The sequence below is a fragment of the Tachypleus tridentatus genome, chromosome 8 (genome assembly GCF_004210375.1).
Source record: "Tachypleus tridentatus isolate NWPU-2018 chromosome 8, ASM421037v1, whole genome shotgun sequence".
Classification (NCBI taxonomy): domain Eukaryota; kingdom Metazoa; phylum Arthropoda; class Merostomata; order Xiphosura; family Limulidae; genus Tachypleus; species Tachypleus tridentatus.
The window spans coordinates 82667450-82689998 of record NC_134832.1 but is presented as its reverse complement, the minus strand read 5'-3'; the positions used below and the strand labels follow the sequence as shown (position 1 = coordinate 82689998).

General features: G+C 31.9%; 1 protein-coding gene across 50 annotated transcripts in view; it reads right to left on the bottom strand.

Moving 5' to 3' along the window:
• Positions 1-5955: 5955 nt before the first annotated feature.
• The window catches only part of LOC143222798 (CUGBP Elav-like family member 2), a 316460-nt gene continuing 299866 nt past the window's right edge, over positions 5956-22549 (bottom strand). For all 50 annotated transcript variants that reach the window (XM_076449788.1, XM_076449785.1, XM_076449803.1 and 47 more), the window contains one exon: positions 5956-9410. The gene's annotated coding sequence lies outside the window, so the exon portion shown is untranslated. The remainder of the gene's footprint in view (positions 9411-22549) is intronic.

The following is a 22549-nucleotide window of genomic DNA, read 5'->3' as shown; positions in this document are numbered from 1 at the left end:
ATACTGACTATAGCTAACAAATAATAATATTTGTCTCTCGACGAATCTGTTTCATATATCAATCACGCGAGATTCTCGAACGTTCAACGATGTGCGAAAACACAAACAACGTGTTGTTGATTCTTGCTCTCGAGAATCTTCTACAAATTTAGAGGACTTGCGCAATATACATCCAACATGCATTATACTGAAACAAACGCAAATATTAAAATAAACGCATAACGGTAAATCCGTTACACTGTCCAGATGCTAGAACATGAGGACTGCCTCAGTTAACAGTCACCTTCTTATATTGTAGATGTCTTGTCCATTAGTAACTGTACCACTGATTTATGAGTGACCGCGTTCCACTCTCACAATTCTTTTGTAAATCTGTTTGGATAACGTTAACCACATACAAAAACGTTTACTCATATATTATCTTGTATCTAGGTAAGCCTTACATTAATATTTCGTGCTGAACTGAATTCTAGAAAAGCTAGTAATATACGCGAGTTAGAAAAGAAAATAGAAATACCTGACCATAATAGCCTTTCTGCTGCTCCTTACTCATGCTTTGCAGGGACTGCTCCTCACGTGACTAATTAATTTACGTGAATGCGTTTCAGGTAATGTATTCACTGCCTTAAAGAAAGATAAAGTTGTATCTTGTTGCTAATCATCAATAGTCAAAATGAGTAAAACAGCAGGTCTGTCAGAAGTTTCGTACCTTAGACTTCAAAAATAATCAAATCTTTGAAGGGGAACAGTCTCTACAGTCCAAATAAATCTCACCCACGAAAGAAAATAACGGTTGGAAGTGTGGCACGTGCAATTGGGATCGTATCAAACCTAAAAATGACTACAGAAGTAAATATGAACGAATAACGATAATCACTTACTACATCAATGCATATTGTTTCATTCAATAGTGCAATGACTACAAGACATGAGCTTATTATCTTTATGGGAGTGGATGGATCTAGGATGATGATAACTGGTTTCTGTAAAATGACAAATCACTTCATACAATTACACTGGCCAGCCCATATTATTGATCCACTGTTGTCAGTATTTTAAAATGTTCATTGCGACCTGTACCCATTTTATCACATATACCATCTATTATTTTAGGACCTTGTATATACAAAAGTGGAGATGTATGAAATGCTAAATTAAGTACCTGTTTATGATTACTTACATTTTAAAAGTTTTATTACCATTACATACAACAGTAATTGTGTTCTATAAAGACAACGCTGTAATGATTATTTACCGACGTTCACTTGAGTGTTTGAAACAGTTAAAAGAACAAAAACTATTTCAGATTTATAGAAATAACTGAACCATCCTCCTTGTTAAGCGAGGCTGATTGTTTTTGTATAAATTCCACGTTCTTTATAAACAGTGTTGTCCTCCACCTGTGTTAAATTCCCGTGTAAATGTCTACATAAAATAAGCACCAATTGCTGCTACGATTCAGTGGTGTTCATGCTGTGAATTCCCGTCCATAAATTGTTGCAACAATCTTGCTTCCTGGTCTACCCATAAGGTAAAATATAACTGCATGCGAGTGATTACTATTCCAAATGTTCTAACTTTCAACATAGTGTGAGAGGTTTGAAATTTTAGATACTATTAACATATTTAGCACGGTAAGTATAGAATATTCCACATTCACCATAGATGCTCTAGTCTGATACGCCCCAACAGAAGTTTCGTTAGAAGAGAATGATACTACTTTCTTAACTGTCTCTGTTAATTTAACGATGTGATTTCATATGAAGTTATAGCCTTAACAGAACAAAATTTTATTCGTTAGCTCACTTGAGAAGTTATTATTAAAAGTTTCCATTTCCACTCTGGAAGAAGAAACATAAGAAAGTATCTGGAAATGGCTTGGTGAAAAAAATACGATGGAAGAAGATGAAACACAGGTTTTTATTATTCTCGTGGATGGACTAAATAAAAAGCAGTGAACAACAGAACAGCATATGCTAGAAATCTTGCACACGTTATATTTTCTCAATTAGATGTACTGTTCAGCGACTTTTCCGACACAAAATAAAAAGTCGGTAAGGATCTCTACAAGTTATATATCTTTGATATCAACAGTACACTACAGGTACTCTACTAATGATTGTGGTTCCACCTATTCTAGAAATCTCCAGAGTAATGATAAAACTATGCGCAAATTTTAGTGCAGCTGATTCAAGAGTTGTTAAAATCGAACTGGTCATAACCATTATACGTTCACAATTCATTACACGAACAAAAGCTTTCATAGTTTATTATTTTACCACGAGTTACCTACCTCCGTTTTAAAAAGTATTGAATATTTCAATAATTCAGGATGTGACTAATGACTAGGCTGTATAATCGACAAGTTTCATACGCAGAACTATGTTTGTCAACTAAGTGAAATGAATTATCTACAGGTTAGAAACTTCATTCTACTCCAACATTTCAACCGTTTCGTAAAGTTCACCCGATTCGTTTATTCTAACACAACAATCAATGCGTACATCACTTATGTTAATGACAAACTATTAAAGATACCCTAAATTAAAGATCAGTAAATGATGTACTTCTTCTGGATTCTCATTTCTTACAAGACACCAAACTTTGGTACGACAACTTGTTGCTGATTTCCATGTGGATGGTCCTCGAGTTTTGTTACATTCCTTTGTATCCCAATACTAATGGATTTAAATGAAATCTTGAAGCTGAATATCCCTTTATGATCCAAGTTATTCAAACGCAATAATTTTTCGGGGGATATCGTTAACTACCTATTAACGCTAGTCAACGTAAAAAAATGTATTTCTGATAGATTTTGTTCTACCTAGACTTTATACTACCTGTTTGTCACGCGACTTGAATATTCGTTTTGATATGACGAATTCAACGCAATGTATTGGCTCTTCGAAACTTAACAATAGTGAAACCTAACATCTGAATTGGCATCGTAAAATGTCATTAAAACTATTTCAGTTTTTATTATATCTAATTTTTTTTAATGTTACTTAAGAAAAGTATTATAAGCAGCATAATTACTGATCATATCTGTACTTCCTTAGAGAAACCAAGCTTAAAATCTTGATTTTATGAGAGAAAAATAACGAAATATCAGTTTCATTATTTACATATATGTTCCGGTCATTTAACAAATGTTTTCTTCATAATGTTAAATACATGTTTATTACTATAATTTGGTTTGACGAATATTTGATTTTCACACATCTGATATTCTGAGGAATATTTAAGTAATCAATATCAGAGACTCTTAATTACATTATTGTCAAATTTACATCTAAACCTTTAAAGATGTTGTAGTGATCGTCCCACGGTGGGAAAACGGCAACTTTACGGATCTACAACACTAAAACAATGGTTCGATCCCTGCAAATAGCCTAAAGTGTCCTTATTTTAAATAGCAGCCAATCCAACGTGTTATAAAGCCTACTGGATTAAAAGTTTAACTTCCAGTCACATATATGTAATAAATTTTTATTCACCTACAATCAACTTGCATCTCAAACATTTTTTGCGACAGGATGATAGTTTGCGAAGCTATCATTTTGTCCAGTTTTAATGTCTTTTGTTTGCTGCTTCTATTTATGCTAATATTTGGATTCATCTAAATGCATATATATCTAGTACCATTAAATTTATTTCTGTCGTTTTCTCTAGGTTGTCACTTGTACATATCTGTGCTAAATCTATATGATAGTATCGTCTGTCCACATAACTTCGTAGGGTGTGGAAGGAACATCAAATTTGTCATGGAGGTTCATTGTGTTTATGAGGAGAGACATACAAATTTTCGGTTTTGCATTTTGTGCCTTTTATAGGCATTTGTTTTACCACTATTTCGCTCCCTGTTGATGGATCTTCATCAAATTTGACATGAAGGTTTGTTGGGTCAGTACGCAGATACATGAAAATTTGAGATTTCACATTTTATTTGACAGTTTATGTGGGCGTTAGCGCGATTACTACAATTACATATACAATGAAAACAATTTTTCATGTCCTAATCACGAACTTACGTAATGTCCGTCTAGGGAACAAGTACTCCAGCTAGTCTTTAACATGTTTTTCTCTACATTTAATACATTTTGAAACTGGAATAGTAGTACTGGTCACACTTTGTACATTTATCATTTACCTTCGTCATCTTAAATGTACGTAACTGAACATCTGACAAATTTAAAAGTATATAAATATTGATCACTCATATAGCCAGAAGCCTGGTATTTAAAATACTGTGTGATGACAGATCTTGTGAAATTCTGTATTAAAACAGGAACTCCATCTTCCTTGATTAAAAACACTTTTTCTGGCTATAGTTTGTTCTTGCATATTTTTTGATGAATTATTATCTCAACATTTCAGCTTTTAATAATCGTGTGAAGTCGTTTTATTTTCTTTATACTGTTACATTTCACTCGACTTTTTATAACAATCTTTGGGCACAAGTTAACAATATATTACGTACAAATCGCTTTGTTTTGGGATAATAGTACTTTTCTCAGACATTTGTTTCAATAAAAACGAAACTTCTTCATTACTCATTAGTGTCAGGATATAGCATTTTAACCTCTTGACTGCCAATTATTTCAGCTATTACAACACAACTAATGCTTCTACATTTTGTAACTTTTTTCGTGAGGCCATTTTGGATCGAAAGTGAAACAAATTGTAAGTAGGTAAAATGCATGTATTGTGACATCTAGCGTTGAAGTTTGGTATTATTGGGAACGAATTAACTCGTCCGTGGAACTGTGTTACCGATCGGCTTGGACGAGTTATCTCGTCTTCGGCACTGAACAGGTTAAGTTTTGTACATTTGGATGTCATTTTAAGTTTTTGGGTTGTATTAACCACTTGTGTGTTACAGATTTTTATTATTCTGACTACTGGAATTTTCTTTGTTTAGTATAATTATCTCGCTTGTTTAGTTAATGTTTAATTGGATAAACACTATACCATCCTGAATCTGTTAGCATTGTGTTCCAAAGATTTCCTTCCAGTCCTATTTTGCAGTTTAAATCTTGTTCCAGTGTAATATTTTCTCCATACTTTTGACTTCTAATTACACAATTTTTCAAGTTTGTACATGAATTTTTCTTCTTAGGTTGGTTACTCATACTTTAATCCTTAGACTTTCAATATAAAGGTTCAATGCTTAGTGCTGTGTTTTTCAGTATAACTTCATACAGGGTTTACACCAAGTTCACAAAATACTAGGACTTGCCCTTCAATAAGACAGCCTGAGAACTTGTAAACTAAAAACTGAGTTTCAATATCTGCGGTTGGCAGACCACTGATAGCCCTTTATGCATAACAAAAAACAAACAAAGAATAGGACTTTCCGAGATTCATATAACTGAAGAAATATAGAAAGAAATTAAAATAAAACTATTTCTTGAATTTGCTCTTTTAAAAAATCTGGGATGTATATTATGAATTAAGCAGAGTTAAGAAATTACTGGACTTTTTTTTTTAACCGACCACAGTGAATTACACAATATCAAGTTAAAAATAGAAACTTTAAGTTATATTATGCTTACTAAATGATGGCGCTCAGATTCAATTAATGTTACATAGTTCAGGACTGTATCATTAGTATAGTAAACAATATTTGTATACTTTGGTTACTCTTTCCTAAAATAAATGTTCTAAAGGTTCCTAATTGGAATTAATGTATATGAGCCATGTTGTCAATAAATTATCCAAACTATTACTTAAAACGACAGTTTCTCATCAGACATATTTTTCTGTAGATTGTGGTTGAATTAACAACGGTTAACCGTCGATTTCCAGTAATATCACTTAAAAGTTCAACATGTTCCAAAGATGTAATTTCTTAATCAAAGCATGACTAAACGCTATTATTTTCATGGTTTTGTAGTCATATTTTTCAAAGAGATCAGAAATAATAATGAGATAAGAGAAAAAACTCTGACACGATTGTTTTCAACTCTCCTTATTTATTAGTGCGCAAAACCCCAAAAACAGCTTCCATAAAGCCACGGGTAACATAAGAACTGCAACTTGACAAATATCTGTAAAGTTTAGTTAATGATAGCCTTTTCTCTTTTTTGCAAAATATACCAATGCTTTATCCTATGGCTACAAACTTATCACTGTCACATCCCGTCAAAACCTCTGTACAAACGAAACGTTAAAACACACCCTCTGCTGAGGCCGACGGGTAAACAATGCCACAAGTACATGTGAAAATAATATATATATGTATCATATATATATATATATATAAACTTAGTCATTGACCAACCCATGCCTATATGTATTTAATAATAATAATAAAATAAAACAGAAGAGGTTGTCCAACTTTTCTAAACAGCCAACTGGAATGCTGTACTTATTTCGGACTACAATGGTGTCTGCATTTTTCAAACATTACAAAAACCAAAATGAAATTTCCTATAATGTTTATTTTTCTCTATGCACAGCTTCTTATATAAAAAATGTGGTTAAAAACTCCACCCAATTTCCACTTTTACGCCTTTTAATGGAAAAACAACTAAACACTCACAATGTGTGTTCATATTTTGTAACTTAATGAATGTTTTAAGTATTTGATCCAAAAACGTTTCAAAAACTTGCATCTAAAATATTAATATCATATACGTTTCGTTTTTTTTCCCAAAATTATCTTAGTAGTAAGAAAAAAATTAAAAATAGTTTCCGTACAATCTCTTTCATACAATTTGATAAACAGAAATCCATTTGAAAAATTCTACACAACTGTGTAAAAACCAATCACGACTATTGTATTTTAAACTCAACAATTTATATAACCAACCATTTAACTGAATAATTCCATTTACCTAACTTTTCTACTGAAGACATCAAATCTAAAATTTATATTTCCCAATGAAAAATAATTACTTTTCCTCTGTTAGATGTTATATAAATATTCTGAAAAATTTCAAGATGATTCTTGAAATCAAACAAGTAAAACAAGACGTTTTGAGAAAAATAATTTCCAGAAAGTTCTATGTGAATTTTTCGATATATATATATTTATACAACGTAGCACATACTGCCGAAAGATGGCGTGGTTCCACATAAAATAAAGACGTGCACCTTTCCATGTATGAAGATAAAACCCGCATCACCCAGGTTCAGCAGAGGCTGATGTAAATTAGCCTACCGCATTTGACCTAACAACTGATGGTAAGAAACTCACAACAAAGAGAGAGACAGTAAGATCCAGCATGCGTTACTTAAGGGAATCCTGATCATTTTGATTTTCACATACGTAAAAATGATAAGGTAGGCGTTAAATAAGAAAACATAAAACATACCTCTCTTTCAAGAAAACAAGGCAGTTGAAACTTTTAAACGTAACATAGTCCATGGTCAAAGTAGGCCTCCTTCAAACAAACAAGTCGTTAACATCCTACGTGTTTGGCACACAAATTTGGTGAATACGGCTGCGTAGAGGTACCCCCTACTGACAACCAACGTCATTACACAGTGGAATCTTTTGAGCCACAAGATTTCAACGACACATTAGCTTCTAATATACAGCTTGCTCACGGTATAATAACTTATATATCATATTCACCAGGTACTAAGGAACATCAAATAACGTCTTAATCTTTTTCTCTCCGCTGTACCCTTGACGCCCCCAGTTTATATGCCATCTAACTGACAGTGTTTCTCTTCCATCATAATGTAGTGCTGATTACCTCAATATTTCCAAGAAAATTTCTATACTAAGAAATGACTAACATTTAGTACAAGTCTGCAGTTTCCCAATTACGTATTGGAAGAATGAAATATGATGAGAACAAGGAACTTAAAATATTACTCTTTATCAATAAATACTTAAAAATTGGTAGCTTTTAACATACTTTACCTATCTGAAGTGGAAGATAATATATTAAAAAAACAATGTAATGGTCATATGACTTGTAATTTGCTCGGTATTAAAAGTTTTATGGATGGCGTCATGGGTACAACAGCCAAAAAGAGTTTTTTGATGAAAAAATATTCAAACTGACTGTGATAACACTGTTTACGTGCCACAAGAACGACTACTATGGAAACACACACTACAAAGACCACACTTTGACCGGGGCACAACTACACCTACATTTGCTACAACAGTTTTACCTATGAAGAATTCACAAGCCAGAAACAACAAACCGGAAACACTGGTGACGTCACAGCAAAAATAGGTTACAACTGGATAAACACACCACGTTTAAGGCAGTCAACTCACTGCAAGTGTTTGATACACTGTGTCTTTGGTTTTGTTAACAACGACACAACATACGCTGTCTGTAAAACCTCTTACACACGTAGACTAGATACGGAGTTCGTTTCAGCAGCTTCTCCCTGTACTATTGGTTGCTGCTGCATATAAAGCGTCCTCTAGTGTGAAGAAGGTTTAGTATATATATTTATGGTATAATACTGGTGCAAGTACTTGTGTACAGATCTTTTCACATTTTCTAAGCTCGTTTTTTTAAAAGATCCAATACTGTGTTTATAATCTGAGCCAGGCTTCAATCCTTAAAATATGAATACATTTTGTTACTGTCTATTATACACTTCAACAAGAAGTTAAACAAGAGATTAGATTTATTTCTCGCTCTTCAGTTATTTTTTTTATTCTAGCTATCTGTCAGAACTGAATCTAATACATCTACCTGGCCGGAAAAGCAACTGAGCGACCACTTCATTAAGTGGAAAACCATGGCTTCTTCTCTTTCGCTGTTTTGAGCAGGAAAGGATGTTATTCGCTGCGTTTTTCCAAATTTAGGTGCTAAATATACTATAAGTGTTATATGAATAATAAAAGAAGGTTAATTCAAGTGTTGAAAACAAAAGTAAAGAAAGAACACCAGAATCTTTTGTTGCTTATACATAATTACAATGCCATAATGTAGTGAGAATTAAACACAATGTATGCTTACACGTCAGCTGCCACATACAGTGGACAAGAAAAAATAAAACAAACTTAAAATTAAACGTTACAAGTGTTCGGCTCCAAAAACACTTAAACAATCAAAACAAACATATTATAAGCCACTACAAACCAAAACAAAAAAAAATCCCCAGTTTACATTTATGTATGAATCTAGGCTGATAACTCAATTACCACAACATTAATTTTGTACAAGGGGACGGTAGTAGTTTCTATAAAGTATTCCAATCCGATTAAGCCTAACTGCTAGGGTCTCCACTGACGTTGCTTTGACAACCACCCGTCCACAGTGCCATCTGGTGACACTTCATGAAATAAAATAAAAAAGGCTTTACACTCACGAAACCCCACAAGGTGTGGAGTACATGTCAAATGGGAGAGGGAGTAGAAGTTACAGCACACCACTGCACTGCACGGGTACAGGAAACACAGGTCACGTGAAATGCACCAAGTGGGCAGTCTAGGAAAGAAGAAACAAACAGGGGTGTTAAACTAAAGTGCAACATAGACAGCTGCCCTCTGGTGGACACCATTTAGTCGAGTATAAGAATTTTCTTTCTGTTGATCTTCGTGTCTAACGTTACTGATTTTTTTTACATTACTTAATGGTAGAAGCTGATTACACATAACACACACACGAAACTACATTTAAACATGTTTCAGCTGAGGTCCAATTAAAAATAATGTTTGTGTACATTCTAAATGGACAGATAATGAACTGTTTCAACATTTACATAAACCACCACCAGAGGGCAAACAATGGACATACTATTCAAACAGTAAACTAAGATTTTGTTACTAAAGAAGAAACATGAATAGGTAAAAAAACAAATAAAAACTCCATGCCATGACAAACAAAAATATATCAGTAATGTTGACCTAAAAATTTTATTTAACGTTTCGGTTAAATCATTTAAATGCCATAATTGTTTACATACATATAAAAATATAAGTTATTTTTAAGTCAGCAAACATTAGTCGTTTTTGTCTTTCAATATTTAGGTTTTTGGTTTATTTTTGTCTCTCAAAAATAATAATAATAACCTTGTATAATGGGGGTTCACTGATTTGAATATCGGAATATTGTATTCACTCACAATTTGCAGTTGCTTACCTAGGAGTATTCGAGGTAAACAAGTTAGGTTTAACAAAAAATATTTTGGTGAAGAGTTACTTCATATAATTATTTCAGCACCTCACAAATAAAGCTTCCTATCACCCACCATTACAAAGGTATATATTATATATTTATAAAAGCTTTCTTTCGGCTCCTATGTAAGTATTAAACAACATGTGACTGAACTCGCGATAAAAAAATGAGAAAATATGTAAGTTATGAAAAAAACACACAAGAAAACTGTATTACAAATATAACATGAGCAACTATGTTACGATAACATAGGAAACTCTACAATATTTTGTAGAAAGATAAAGAAACTAATAAGTTACAAAGTAATGTGAAACACTGTAAGTGTTACACATTCGAGGTGGTTTGTTTCAGAATTTTCACTCAACGTACAGAAAGAGCTACCTGCGTTATTTTGAACTCGTAAGTCTAAGGGAAAGCTGCTAAGGAACATCACACAGTATTAACTTCTGTTGTTACTGTTATCATTTCTAATGGTGAAACTTTACTGAGTAATATGCATCCACTGTATCAGTAGCCTAACTACTTGGGTCATACCCAGCCCAACAGGAAAGAGAATAAATACATTCTAGAAAGACAGGAAATGGCACGGATGTGCTAAAGAATGTCAGGAACTTTCATTCATATAAAAATGAGATTGTTTGTTTATTTCTCGAAAGATTCGCGCTAAGCTACACGAGCTATCTTCGCATGGCCACCCTGTTACATTTTATAGCACACTCGTAACCAGAAATACAAAGTGCGTTTCTGGAGCAACGGGACGCGAACATCATTCTCAGTTCATAAACTGGGTATGGTAACTATTAAGCCATGTCTGACCTCAAAGGAAATAAGACTAATGTGTAACAGTTATAGGTGTTTAAAATACGTTATGGGGATGTGTCATAGAATAATATGAAATTGAGCAATTGTGTTACACACTAAAAAAAAGGAGTACACGTGTCACAGAATCATAAGACATAGGACAATGTGTTGAAGAAAGACAAGAAACAGAACAAGTGTTATAGACGGAAGTGTGTAACAAAATAACAAGAATTGCTGAAGGAACACAGAAAACAAATGTTTAGTATAAATAACATGTATAATGAAGAATTTATAATTAGTTTATAACAAGTTTCTATTCGATCTCACATTAGAAAATGACATGTTTTAAATCAAAGAAACATAATACTGAATAGTATTTTAAAAACAAAAAAGAAAAATCGTGTAAACATTTAACATTTGAAAGTAATGAATCACAGACATTTTAAGTTGTTGGTGTAACGACTTTATTTGTGAATGTAATCATTAGTAAGAACAAAAATAGAGTATAACAGAATTATATCATTCTATTTTTGAACGTAATTATTTGTATGAACCAGAAATACTGTATGTCAAATAATGTTCTATTTGTGATTATTATAATTAGTATGAACAAGAAAACACTGTCTATAACAAAGAAATAATATTCTACTTTTGAATGTAATCATCAGTATGGGCATCAAAACATTATATCACAAATAAATAGCCCCCCAATGGCTCAGCGGTATGTCTACGAACATACAACGCTAAAAACCGGGTTCCGATACCCGTGGTGGGCAGAGCACAGATAGCCCATTGTAAATCTATGTGCTTAATTCAAAACCACAACAACAACACAAATAATCTATTTGTAAATGGAGGGTTATAAAACTACGTGAAATGGAGCAAACGTGTAAAAGAATAAGAAATGGATAATTGAGTTCAAGAAAGATAGAAAACAAACATGTTTAGTATAAGCATTTTATCTCAAATAATTAAGTTTTAAACAATTCAATAATATTAGCAATATACATTTTGGTTTGAATTCACACTAAACAATGACAGAAAATTAAACAGAAAATTACGTTTTAAATCAAACAAACATAATACTTAATACAGTTTTCAAAATTTAACACTTGAAAGTCATGCATTATAAAGAAAGTTTATGTCACTGGTGTAATAAATACTATTTATGAAAGTATTGAATAGTACGAATAGCAAGTACAACAATATACAACATTCTATTTATGTAGTCATTAAGATAAACAAGAAAACAACGAACAGAACAAATACATAACATACTACTTGTGAATGTAATCACTAGTATGAACAAGAAAACAGTGGTTATGAGGAAATAATATAATTTTAAATAAGTACAGAAAAAGTGATATTACAAAAAGTTACAAAAGATATATATATATATATATATATGTATAACATACAACTTGTTAAAATGAATTAGTTGAAACAGTTATGATGTGTGTGTTCATGTTCTACACCAGAATATCTCTTTTGAATAAATACTTTTTTTGGTTTCTTCTGCATTAGCACACTGTGTATCACGCACCTATGCAAAGGAATGTCCAATTTTATAATTAGCATTTGAGTACTCTTGAAATGATATATAAACTACTACCTACAAACTATACAGTCTTGTAGCTACATAAACCCATTTTTCCTTTTTTCTACAGACTACATTACTGTTCTTAGCAACATAATCACCCATAGTTACTTTGTTCTCCCTAATTACAAATTTGCCATTGCACAGGCTAGCAACATTTTTCATTAATTTGCAACTGTTCTAAGTTGCAAGAAACATGTACATATCTGATACTGTTACATGTAGTAACATGTATTAACTGATTTGTTACATCATCCTAATAGGACTTGTTTCAGAATTTTTATACGAAGCTATAAAAAAAGATATTTGTACTTAAAACCTATAATTTTGAAAACTACAAAAAATGAAGATAGGAAACTTCAGCAATGCTGTTTCTTGAGTTGTATCTTACTGTCACTCTTATTTATACAGTTGAAGTGATAAACAGAAAAGTACAAGCTATATTATTGAATAGTTCAGTAACACCTTCGTATGAGTTGCTAAAGTTCAGATAAAAATCAATTTTAATTCACTTGTGCAAGAGTCCCTTGCATTATAAAATTATAAACAAATAGAATTTAGAAATAGTACCCTTGGTTGAAATACTTGAACACAGACATACAATATATGATGTATAAAAACATAATACACAGTACTTAATTCAAAACCTATATTATACAACATTCCATGTTGCTGTAATCTAAGCACAAGAAAGTATAAATATGTATGAGGCTGTGTTCAATCTATGAAACTAACTAAATGCATCATGCTCATTTTAACAAGATCAGACAGAATTGTTACAAAAGCTTACTTTAAAAAGACTACTGTGTGAATATATGTTATGTATGGATGCACTTCAATTTTTACAAGTGTAGCACTGAAAAACAGAAAATTGGAAACACATTGTTTGATGATGTGTTTAAATTCCTTGACAAAAACTAATACACACAAGTTCTTTTCACATACACATTTATGTTACAAAAGATTTATCATAAAACACCAAACACACAAATAGAAAAACACTGGCAAAAATATAAATCCTAAAAGGAAAATTGCAAACACAAAAGGATATAAAAAATACTACTAAAGCCAAGTTTTGATTTTTCATTTTAAGTAACAGTTAGGAGAACTAAGAACCAGTGGTTGAATTAGCTCACAAGTTCAGCATGTGAAAGAAATGCATGAATAGAGGCTCACTTCTGTTTTAACGCAGCTAACTGACAAACTTTTAAAGGAAGAGTTTTAGTATTCCAAGTGGACTTGCAATGACATACAGTTATCAGCCATGATTCAACTCTAATTGTTTTTGGTGTCATTTTGTTTATTTAATTTTAAATATACAAACTATTCAAGTATGCCATATTTTGAAATGTCCATAAAAAATAGTTATAATGTAAATAGTGTTAAAATGCATTCTAAAAAAAATCTATAGTCTATAATTAAGCATAAGGTTACAAAGTTTCACGTATAGTGGCAACTACAAATACATTAAGATGTTAGCAAATAATCAAGATTAAAAAATACCCATCAGTAAACAGCAGTCTGTTTACCTATCTTATGATATTACCAGATCAACAGGTTTCTCCTCTTAACTCACAAAAATCACCACAATACTACAATAATCTAGAGTTTGGTTACCTGTCATTTAAAAATACCAGAATACTATCAGATCAACAGTTTCAGTCTACAATAACAATAAAGAATGAACAGCTATTTTGCTATATATAAACTGCAAATATCATAAAACTATGATACCAACCAACAGTTTATCTACTGATAATTAAAAAAGGCTAAAACACTAATAGATCAACAACTATATCTACTGATTAACTCTTTCCAGATGGGTTAAAGGCTACATCATGTTTGTTGACTTGCTTTCAAAATTTTATTGAACTACTATTTTATGATTTTATGTTAACAAGTTTGTTACCAAACTGTAGAGTATAATTCAAATTTTAATACTATGGATTATCCAGTTTGTTATTTTAAAAGTAAATAATAAAAAATCACAGTTAAATATCAATTTTTGTGAGTCACATAGTACGATGAGTGCAGCACTGGTTGAAATTAAATTTTTGTGATGTCAAATTACCAAGTCTATAATTTTATATGAATTAAGAATTAAAATTACCAATACAGACAAGCCAGAATATAAAACAAGAACCCTATATCTTTTCATTTTGCCTAGATACAGCTCATGTACTGAATCAAACACAGTGCCCCTACTTATATCTTTCTATTTTTGGAAACAGCACCTTACTTCAATATACAACACGAATAACCAATCAAAAGCTTAGAATGCATTCACTAGTGGTGTCCTAAGCCATTTTACTGTGTTAAGAGGCCACCTAATTCTTTCCAACCAAGATTTAAAGCAGGCAGATTGTGTATTTAGTCTGTTCAAAATTTTATTTTTTAGACCAAAATACAGCTTAGTTCTAGTTTGATAAATTATAGTGGAATTCTATGATATCAACATAGTAATTAATTAATATTTGTTTATTCAACTGTATACATAAAATCTTAAAATAATTATTTCGTTTCATATCCTGTATGTATGAAATTTTAAGAGGCTTTGCAGCTTGTGCCAAACAGCAAATGAGTACAATGGTTGTAGCTAAAAGTGATAACTTTTTGCTTTACTTCTTTATTTACTGTGATATATTTTAAGAAAAATAACTATTAACACATTTCTAAATAGTAATAACCTACATACATACACACACACAATGTACAATAAATAAAATATGACTGTATATCACAAGATAGTCTATGAAAATACAGCCAAGACAGGGTTATTCTGTAATGACAACAGGCCAGTTTTATATTATATAGTAGCATGAGTGCATATGTGACATGTTTGTAACTTCTGTATTGTTAGCCAGACACAGCTGAAAGGTCAATATAACAAAAATAATAGGTATATATAAATGTATAATGTTATGTGAGTTATGCCATTTAGTCTAAACACTAGTGTTTTTACGTTATAATCTTTTATCATTCTAGAATGAAAGATGTATAATTTATATTTATTTACTAATTTTTTATTGTGGATATGAGATCAGTCAATTCTACTAAAGCCATATGGAGATTCATTAGAGAAAAACAGATAAGTTTCTTTTCTTAAGAAAACAACTGATAACTAGCTGGACATTATAAATATTTTGTATGTGAAATTTTGATATTTTCTGATGCATAAAATTATTTTTAATCTTAAAAAATGAAAATTACTCTGCATGTTGAACAGGTAACATACAAAAAGAAAAAAAAAAGGCACAAGGAAAACATTGCTTAACAAACCTTAAGACTTAATCCAATAACTTCATATTTTGCATAAGAAAGCCTTGTAATGTTTACTGCTAATCTGCCAAATATTGTGAACATGAACTTTTTATTGTGAACTTTAAAAGTTATAGCATGAAAACTATAACAAACTCAAATGGTTACAAGGTCAGTCCTAGGGCCTAGCCCATGCTGAAAGAGTTAACCATTTTGGCACTGAATAAAAAATTTTAATGTTTGGCATGGTGCTGAATATATATATTTGATACTTCAACTAATTATGGTATCAGTACTAAAAGCACGATATCTCGGAAATAACTCAACAAAAGTCCCTGAAATATTTAGTGATTGTACCCAATACTATATATGTTAAATTTAATACATAAGAATAACAGGAATAAACGAAGACACCCTGATACTCAACGAAGAAGTGCCATGTAAAGCACAATAATTTATTATAAATTGTATAAAATTTGTGCAGCAGGCTGTCAATAGTCTTTGTGGTTATGATATATCTCATGGCATGGCAAAAAACACATGGGGAGATTGCACTGTTTGTAGAAATAATTATTCTGCTTTCTTTTCCTATTGCTGCAAACAGTACAATCAGGTTTGTGTTTTTTGTCCTCATATTGTCCAATACTATATCTTTCCACCAAGCACTGACCTTTATCAGTACTTGGTCTTCCTTTCTGTTTGGCTTTGCTGACATATCCCTCCAGTAAATTTTGAATAATCTGCTCTCTGAATAGTCTTGGAGATACTGGATTTTCACCATTGTTTTTGCAGTCTGCACAATATATTATATATCTGTTAACAAGAACCAGCCTTGGTCAGTCAGTTTATGCAATAAGTTATATGACCCTAACTACACCATGTGCTTACCTAAAGCGGGGGCAGATTCCAGGCCATGAATGTCTTCATTATCACTCTTGTCCGTTACAAGTAAGCTTTCGTTATCATCTGGCTCAAACTCTGTCACTCTCTTCATCGTTAAAAATAATATTGATTACTTCTTTAGTAGTATAAGCTTTTCCTTTGGCATTGTAACAACGTTGCACGTATCAACAGAATATGCAAAAAAGGCGTCTTCTAAAACAATGAACAGTATGATCTACAAAGGCTAGAAAACAAAGAAATCACATGACCTCCAGTTTAAATACCTGCTGGGAATCCCAAGTAAACAATGCATACATGTGGTTCTAGCCTCAAGTGGGTCTACAGGCCTGTGTGATTATGATAATTAGCCACAAGGGTATGTTGTTCACATCTTGTTGACAAAGATCGCCTGTGGCGCTGAGCCTTCAGGTCGACTGCGGTCGCCAACCGTGCCAAAAGGGTTAAATAACCTCACTTTCTATGGAAACTATAGGACCACAGCAGTAATTAGTTGGATTAATTACAACAGTGGTGATATTTTTTTTATGTGGCTTGTATGTTATCTAAGTCTCTTTTTACCAACAAATAAACAGATCTACAAGTTTAGACAAATGTATTTAAAAAGAGGATGTTAAGAATATAAAATGTCCTCAAAAAATGTAGAAAAAATTCCATACTTTCTCAACAAACCATTTTAATTCAGTTTTTTACAGGATGGTCTGCTTTGTAAGATTTATACAATTTCAGTCACTATCTAAAAAGTGTAGTATATAAATGGTAAAAAAATTCACAACAAAGGTGTTTTAAAAATACTTTTATTGAAGATAAAGAAGGTATGTCTTGTCAGGTACAATAAATATTTTTACATAATACTCTTTAGTATATTTATCAGTTGCACAGAGATGTTATTGTGACTCAAGTAGTATAGTAAACTAAATTATTATAATTTCTTTAACTTTAGGCCTTAGAACTGCACAAAGGCATGTTGTGTAACAAAACATTCTATTAATTTCAATTTCTAAATATCTTTACAAGACACGTAATGTTCATATAGGTAAAGCCAGTGATTATAAGTAAGACCTAAAAATGTGGCAACAGAAAATCTGAAATTATTGTATTTTTGTCAAGCACCTTGAGCAAGTTATATTAAAAATAAAACTGTGTCACACATTCCACATACGAATCAAATCAGTAGTACTGCAATCTGCATACGTAACAAATAAAAAATGCATGCTTCCAACTTTTCTGCAGTGCAAATCATCTTTGACAACAAAAACATTTAATGGTTATCACTAAGAACAGGTCAAACTGACTAAGAAGTTACAAGCAATGAAGAGTGCATGCATTCATTTTTTGAGCTTACAAAGAAATATTAATAGGAGAACATAAAGATGAAAACCTTTTTCAAAAAATGGTCAATCATTAAAACAATAATGTAATTCCTGGTTGCTTCTGACAGTTGACAGAATGGATCAAAATCTACATACATTTTCAAACTGGTGAAAACCTCAAGTATAGAAACTAAATGATATGCATAATTTAATAACTTTATAAGAAATGCTATATTCAGGCTTAACTATATTCTAGGTCAAAGGTTTTAATAACCAATATTATGTAAAATATCTAAGTGACAAGCTGGACACTTCTGGAATATCAAGCATGAAAGAATGGCTTCTGCATCACTTAAAGAACACCGTCATGTAATAAGAACATGCAAATAAGCTATTTTCAGATGATTTATCTTTATTTCCCTAAGTGCATTTACTGAGTCAAGTGTTTAGTTCTTACTTAAAAACTAGTATTTACAATTGTCCTTAATTTCAACTTCTGACTAGTCAGCCATCACCTATTCTCATCACTTAATAATGCTCCAAAAACAACTAAACATATACACCACCAGATTTCAGTCCCATGACTCAAAGATTGCAAACTGAATAACTTAACTGGCAGGTCCATTTCAAATGCAAATGTTAACACTTGGATGCAGCAATGGAACATTTAAATGTTTGGCTGCAGTAGTGAAACACTTAAATGTAGTTTAGCATATTAATTTGGCTGGAACAGTGCAATACTTAATTTTGGTTTAAAACATTAATTTGGCTGGAATAGTGCAGTACTTAACTGTAGTTTTAAATGTGAATGTTTAGCTGCAGGTCTCACAGAGGAATATGATTTTTCTCTAATATTACCTGCTGGATGATACTCTGTCATCCTTAGCAATTTGAACATGTCGCATGTTAAAAATAGTACTCTTTCAATATAACAAAGAACAGATTTTGGTGTATATATATTTTAACTATTCCATTTTTAAGAGATTTTGTAGATTGGTAGAATGATCACATATTATATACAGTGTTTCACCTTTGAAGAAAAAGTAAAAAACATATTTCTTGCCTTTATATACTGTTCTCTTTTCAACAAGTAGCATAAAAAAGTTGAGATGGCAGAAAACTATAAATTTGAATGGAAGTTCAATTCTGTTGTTACATGAGAACCTTACAGCTGTCAGGTGATGGACATTATAAACTAATATCAGGTGCAGCAACAACCACAAAGATTGAAAGCAAACTCAACTTTGAATCAATTAGATAAAAATGACCAACTGATGCACAATTTCATAAAAGTTGTTTCCACATACAAATCCAAAAGTCATTTGAAAAGATACACAAAGTTTAATTAATCTGCAAAAATGCAGTAACATTTGTGGAGAGGGCTGCTTCTTAGAAAAGGGCAGAAAAAATAGACTTATGAAAGCCAAATATCTCATCTCATTCCTCACAAGATAATGGAATTCATAGAAGTACTTCTCAACACAAGCAGTGAATGAATGATGTGATGACAGACCATCTACAGATAGGGTAAGATTAATAGGTGCAGTGAGTTACATATATGTTGCAGATGAAAAATATTACACTGACTGCTATAATACATGTACACAAGTGTTCAAAAAGTTACACTGAGAAGCAACAAGGGAATTGTGAAACCCTTCAGATCAGATAAAGCATGTATCTGGAATTCAATATAATGAGTCTAAACTTGAAAGAAAATTATCAAAACACTGGCTGAGAAATTCAGTGAAGATCTCCTAGTGTCACCTTCACTTTGATATGCCAATAATATAACCTTCCACTTAAAAAAAAAAAGTCCTTTCCTGAAACTGGCACCAGATGGTGATGATTTACATACTGTTATCACAAAAGTATTTAATGAGGAGAAGTCAATTGCAACAACTAGTACTAAAACACATGTCTGAGTAAAGATGATGCTTGGTAAGTAACCAGTGAGACATGGTTGCTGTCACCTCATCTCACTTACCCACAGACTTGCAGATTGGGTTAGGCATAAAGAATGCACCTCTCTACAGAAATGTTAAGCTTCAGGCACAACTTTTAGGTGGTGTGTAAATAATTCCATAGATTCACTAGATGTATTTATGACATGAACAAAATATATAACACCAAAATCAGTAAATTCCCTAACTATGAACTAGAAAAATTGAATTCCCACACAAAAATATATTTTTGCCCATTTTTTGTTTAAAAAAATTGTACTTTGTATAAGAGAAATGTTGGAGCAATTCACAAAAAGGTGCTGAAAATGTTAGGAAAACTTGACTTTTGCAATTAGCTAATAATGTTGATTTACTCAGTAAACATTCTATCGTGGACAAATTTCACTTTTGTGCAGCTTTATGCATGTATATTTTGTATGGAGTTCAACTTAATGTGAACGGTTACTTGTGGTAATATGGTACAGTGTATACAGCTCAGATTACCACATGCTGTATTATATGATATTTGTATGCATATATATGGGCAGGTGGGAATTTACATCAAAAATGAATGGTGGTAACAAATGTTTAGTGAGATTAATATCTAGTATAGATGCTTATGACAATAAAACTAACATGAATGTCTCAACTTCTTAGCAATAAACTTTAGCAAAGAAAAACAACCAAATTTGCAAAATCAAACTGTTAATGTTAGATAGACATGACCAACTAGGTCTAGGCAATAGAGAAAACCTAGCTACTGTGAGAAATGTGGGGAAATCCATGAATTAAACAGAACATTATGATTATAAATGTAAACAAAATTTTATGAAAATTTTGATCAGTACAAAACAAAATAACAATAAATAAAATAAAGCTAGCTTTGCCTTTCTCCAGGTAAATACAGAGAACAACACATATCAGTGGTACATGCGTGTATGTATACAGTTCTCAGACATTGTGTACATATTACACTATAGTAGTATGTGCAAGAGTTCCAATGCATCTTGTTTCACTATAGGCTGTACTTGATGGATAGGTCAAGCTGATTAGAATGAGAACATTGAATATAACTGGCCAAGGTCACTGTTGTGTTGTTACAAAGTCTTACATGTCATTGCCTGTTTATTTCCTTAAAAAACTATGTAACTAACATATAGTATGGTTTGGGCTCATTTTTTTCCCAATGCAACAAAAATTTCCAGGAAAATAAAGCATAAGAAATTAGTTGAAAAAATATGCAAATTGCCAATTTAACATTAATTGCACTTTTTAGAAATAAACAAGATATAAAAACATCAAAATCCTCAGCTTTTTCTTGTTTTTTTAAAATCAATCAATACACTCTTCTGGACAATAGTTGATAAAGGTCATGTTGTCCAAAGGACATTGTGAAAATTAAGTGGTTTACCAGAGTTATGGGGGAGGTGTTTGCTGGTATGCCAAAGATATTGGTCAAAATGGTCACAGAAGTTATGATGTATGTATACAATTCTATTGCACTTACTGGTGTCAATGAATTAAGGCTCAGTCTCAAAGAAACAACTATCAGAAGAAAGATCATCAAGGTCTGGGCTGGTGTTCTTGTTAAGCCTGTTTCCATTATGGTGACGTAAATCAGGATTTAGAAGGAGGCTGACTGCTTACTGAAGCAGTTCAACAAATGATGCCACATTTCTATGCTGCTAGTCACATAAATTATGTCTGTTACAGTTTATTCTGCATAAAATCAGTTGATGTACTGCCTGCAGTGTGCTACAGCATTTCTTGTAGATAATACCATGATGCAACACATTCCTGGGTTTTGAAATAATATACGAAGTGACATGTGGATCAAAATAACGTTCATGAGATATGGGTGAGAGCAGGGAGGAATATAGGAAGCAAAATGAAGAGGCCAAGCAATAAAAAATCAAAGAATAAATGAAATCTAAAAAAGCAGCCAATGCCAAAGGTCAAGAAGATTTTTGTTGTATCCTAAAATTTTCTGTTGATCCAACAAAACCAGACATTCATTAAAATTATTATGAACATTATCTCTGGTAGGGTTTCCTACCAACAGCCAATGTTCATGATACAATATCCATTAGATTTAAACAGTGAAAGTTTTTGAAGGTGGTTGGCAAATTATTATAATAAAATATTATAATGTAAACTAGATACAAAAGAGTTATTAAATCAGAATCTTAAAGATGGCTATAAATATGAGTGTGTAAACATACGAAAGGAAATAGACTGTATGTCAAACTGTCATTCTTCAGATCTGTAAAATACATCCCTGGCCATGCACAATCAGCAGAAAAACAAACTTAATATCAATTTATTGCCAAACTAAACTATGACTAAGGCTAAGAATGTCAACATTTAGCTGTTGTAATAGAATGCTTAACTATAGCTTACAATTATATTTAACTCGAGTAATGCAAAAACAGTTTATCAATCATTTGTTACACATAAAGAAACCCGATATTTAGAGCAAGTGCAGATGTCCTTTTCTTCTTGAACATAGCTAAGTATAAAACAGTTATAACTTGTATATGGTCTGAATGTTACATTTTAAACCTGACCACAAATCTAGAATTAGAGATGTAACTGATTTTAACATCAGATCTTATTGTATTATACAATGAGGTTTAAAAT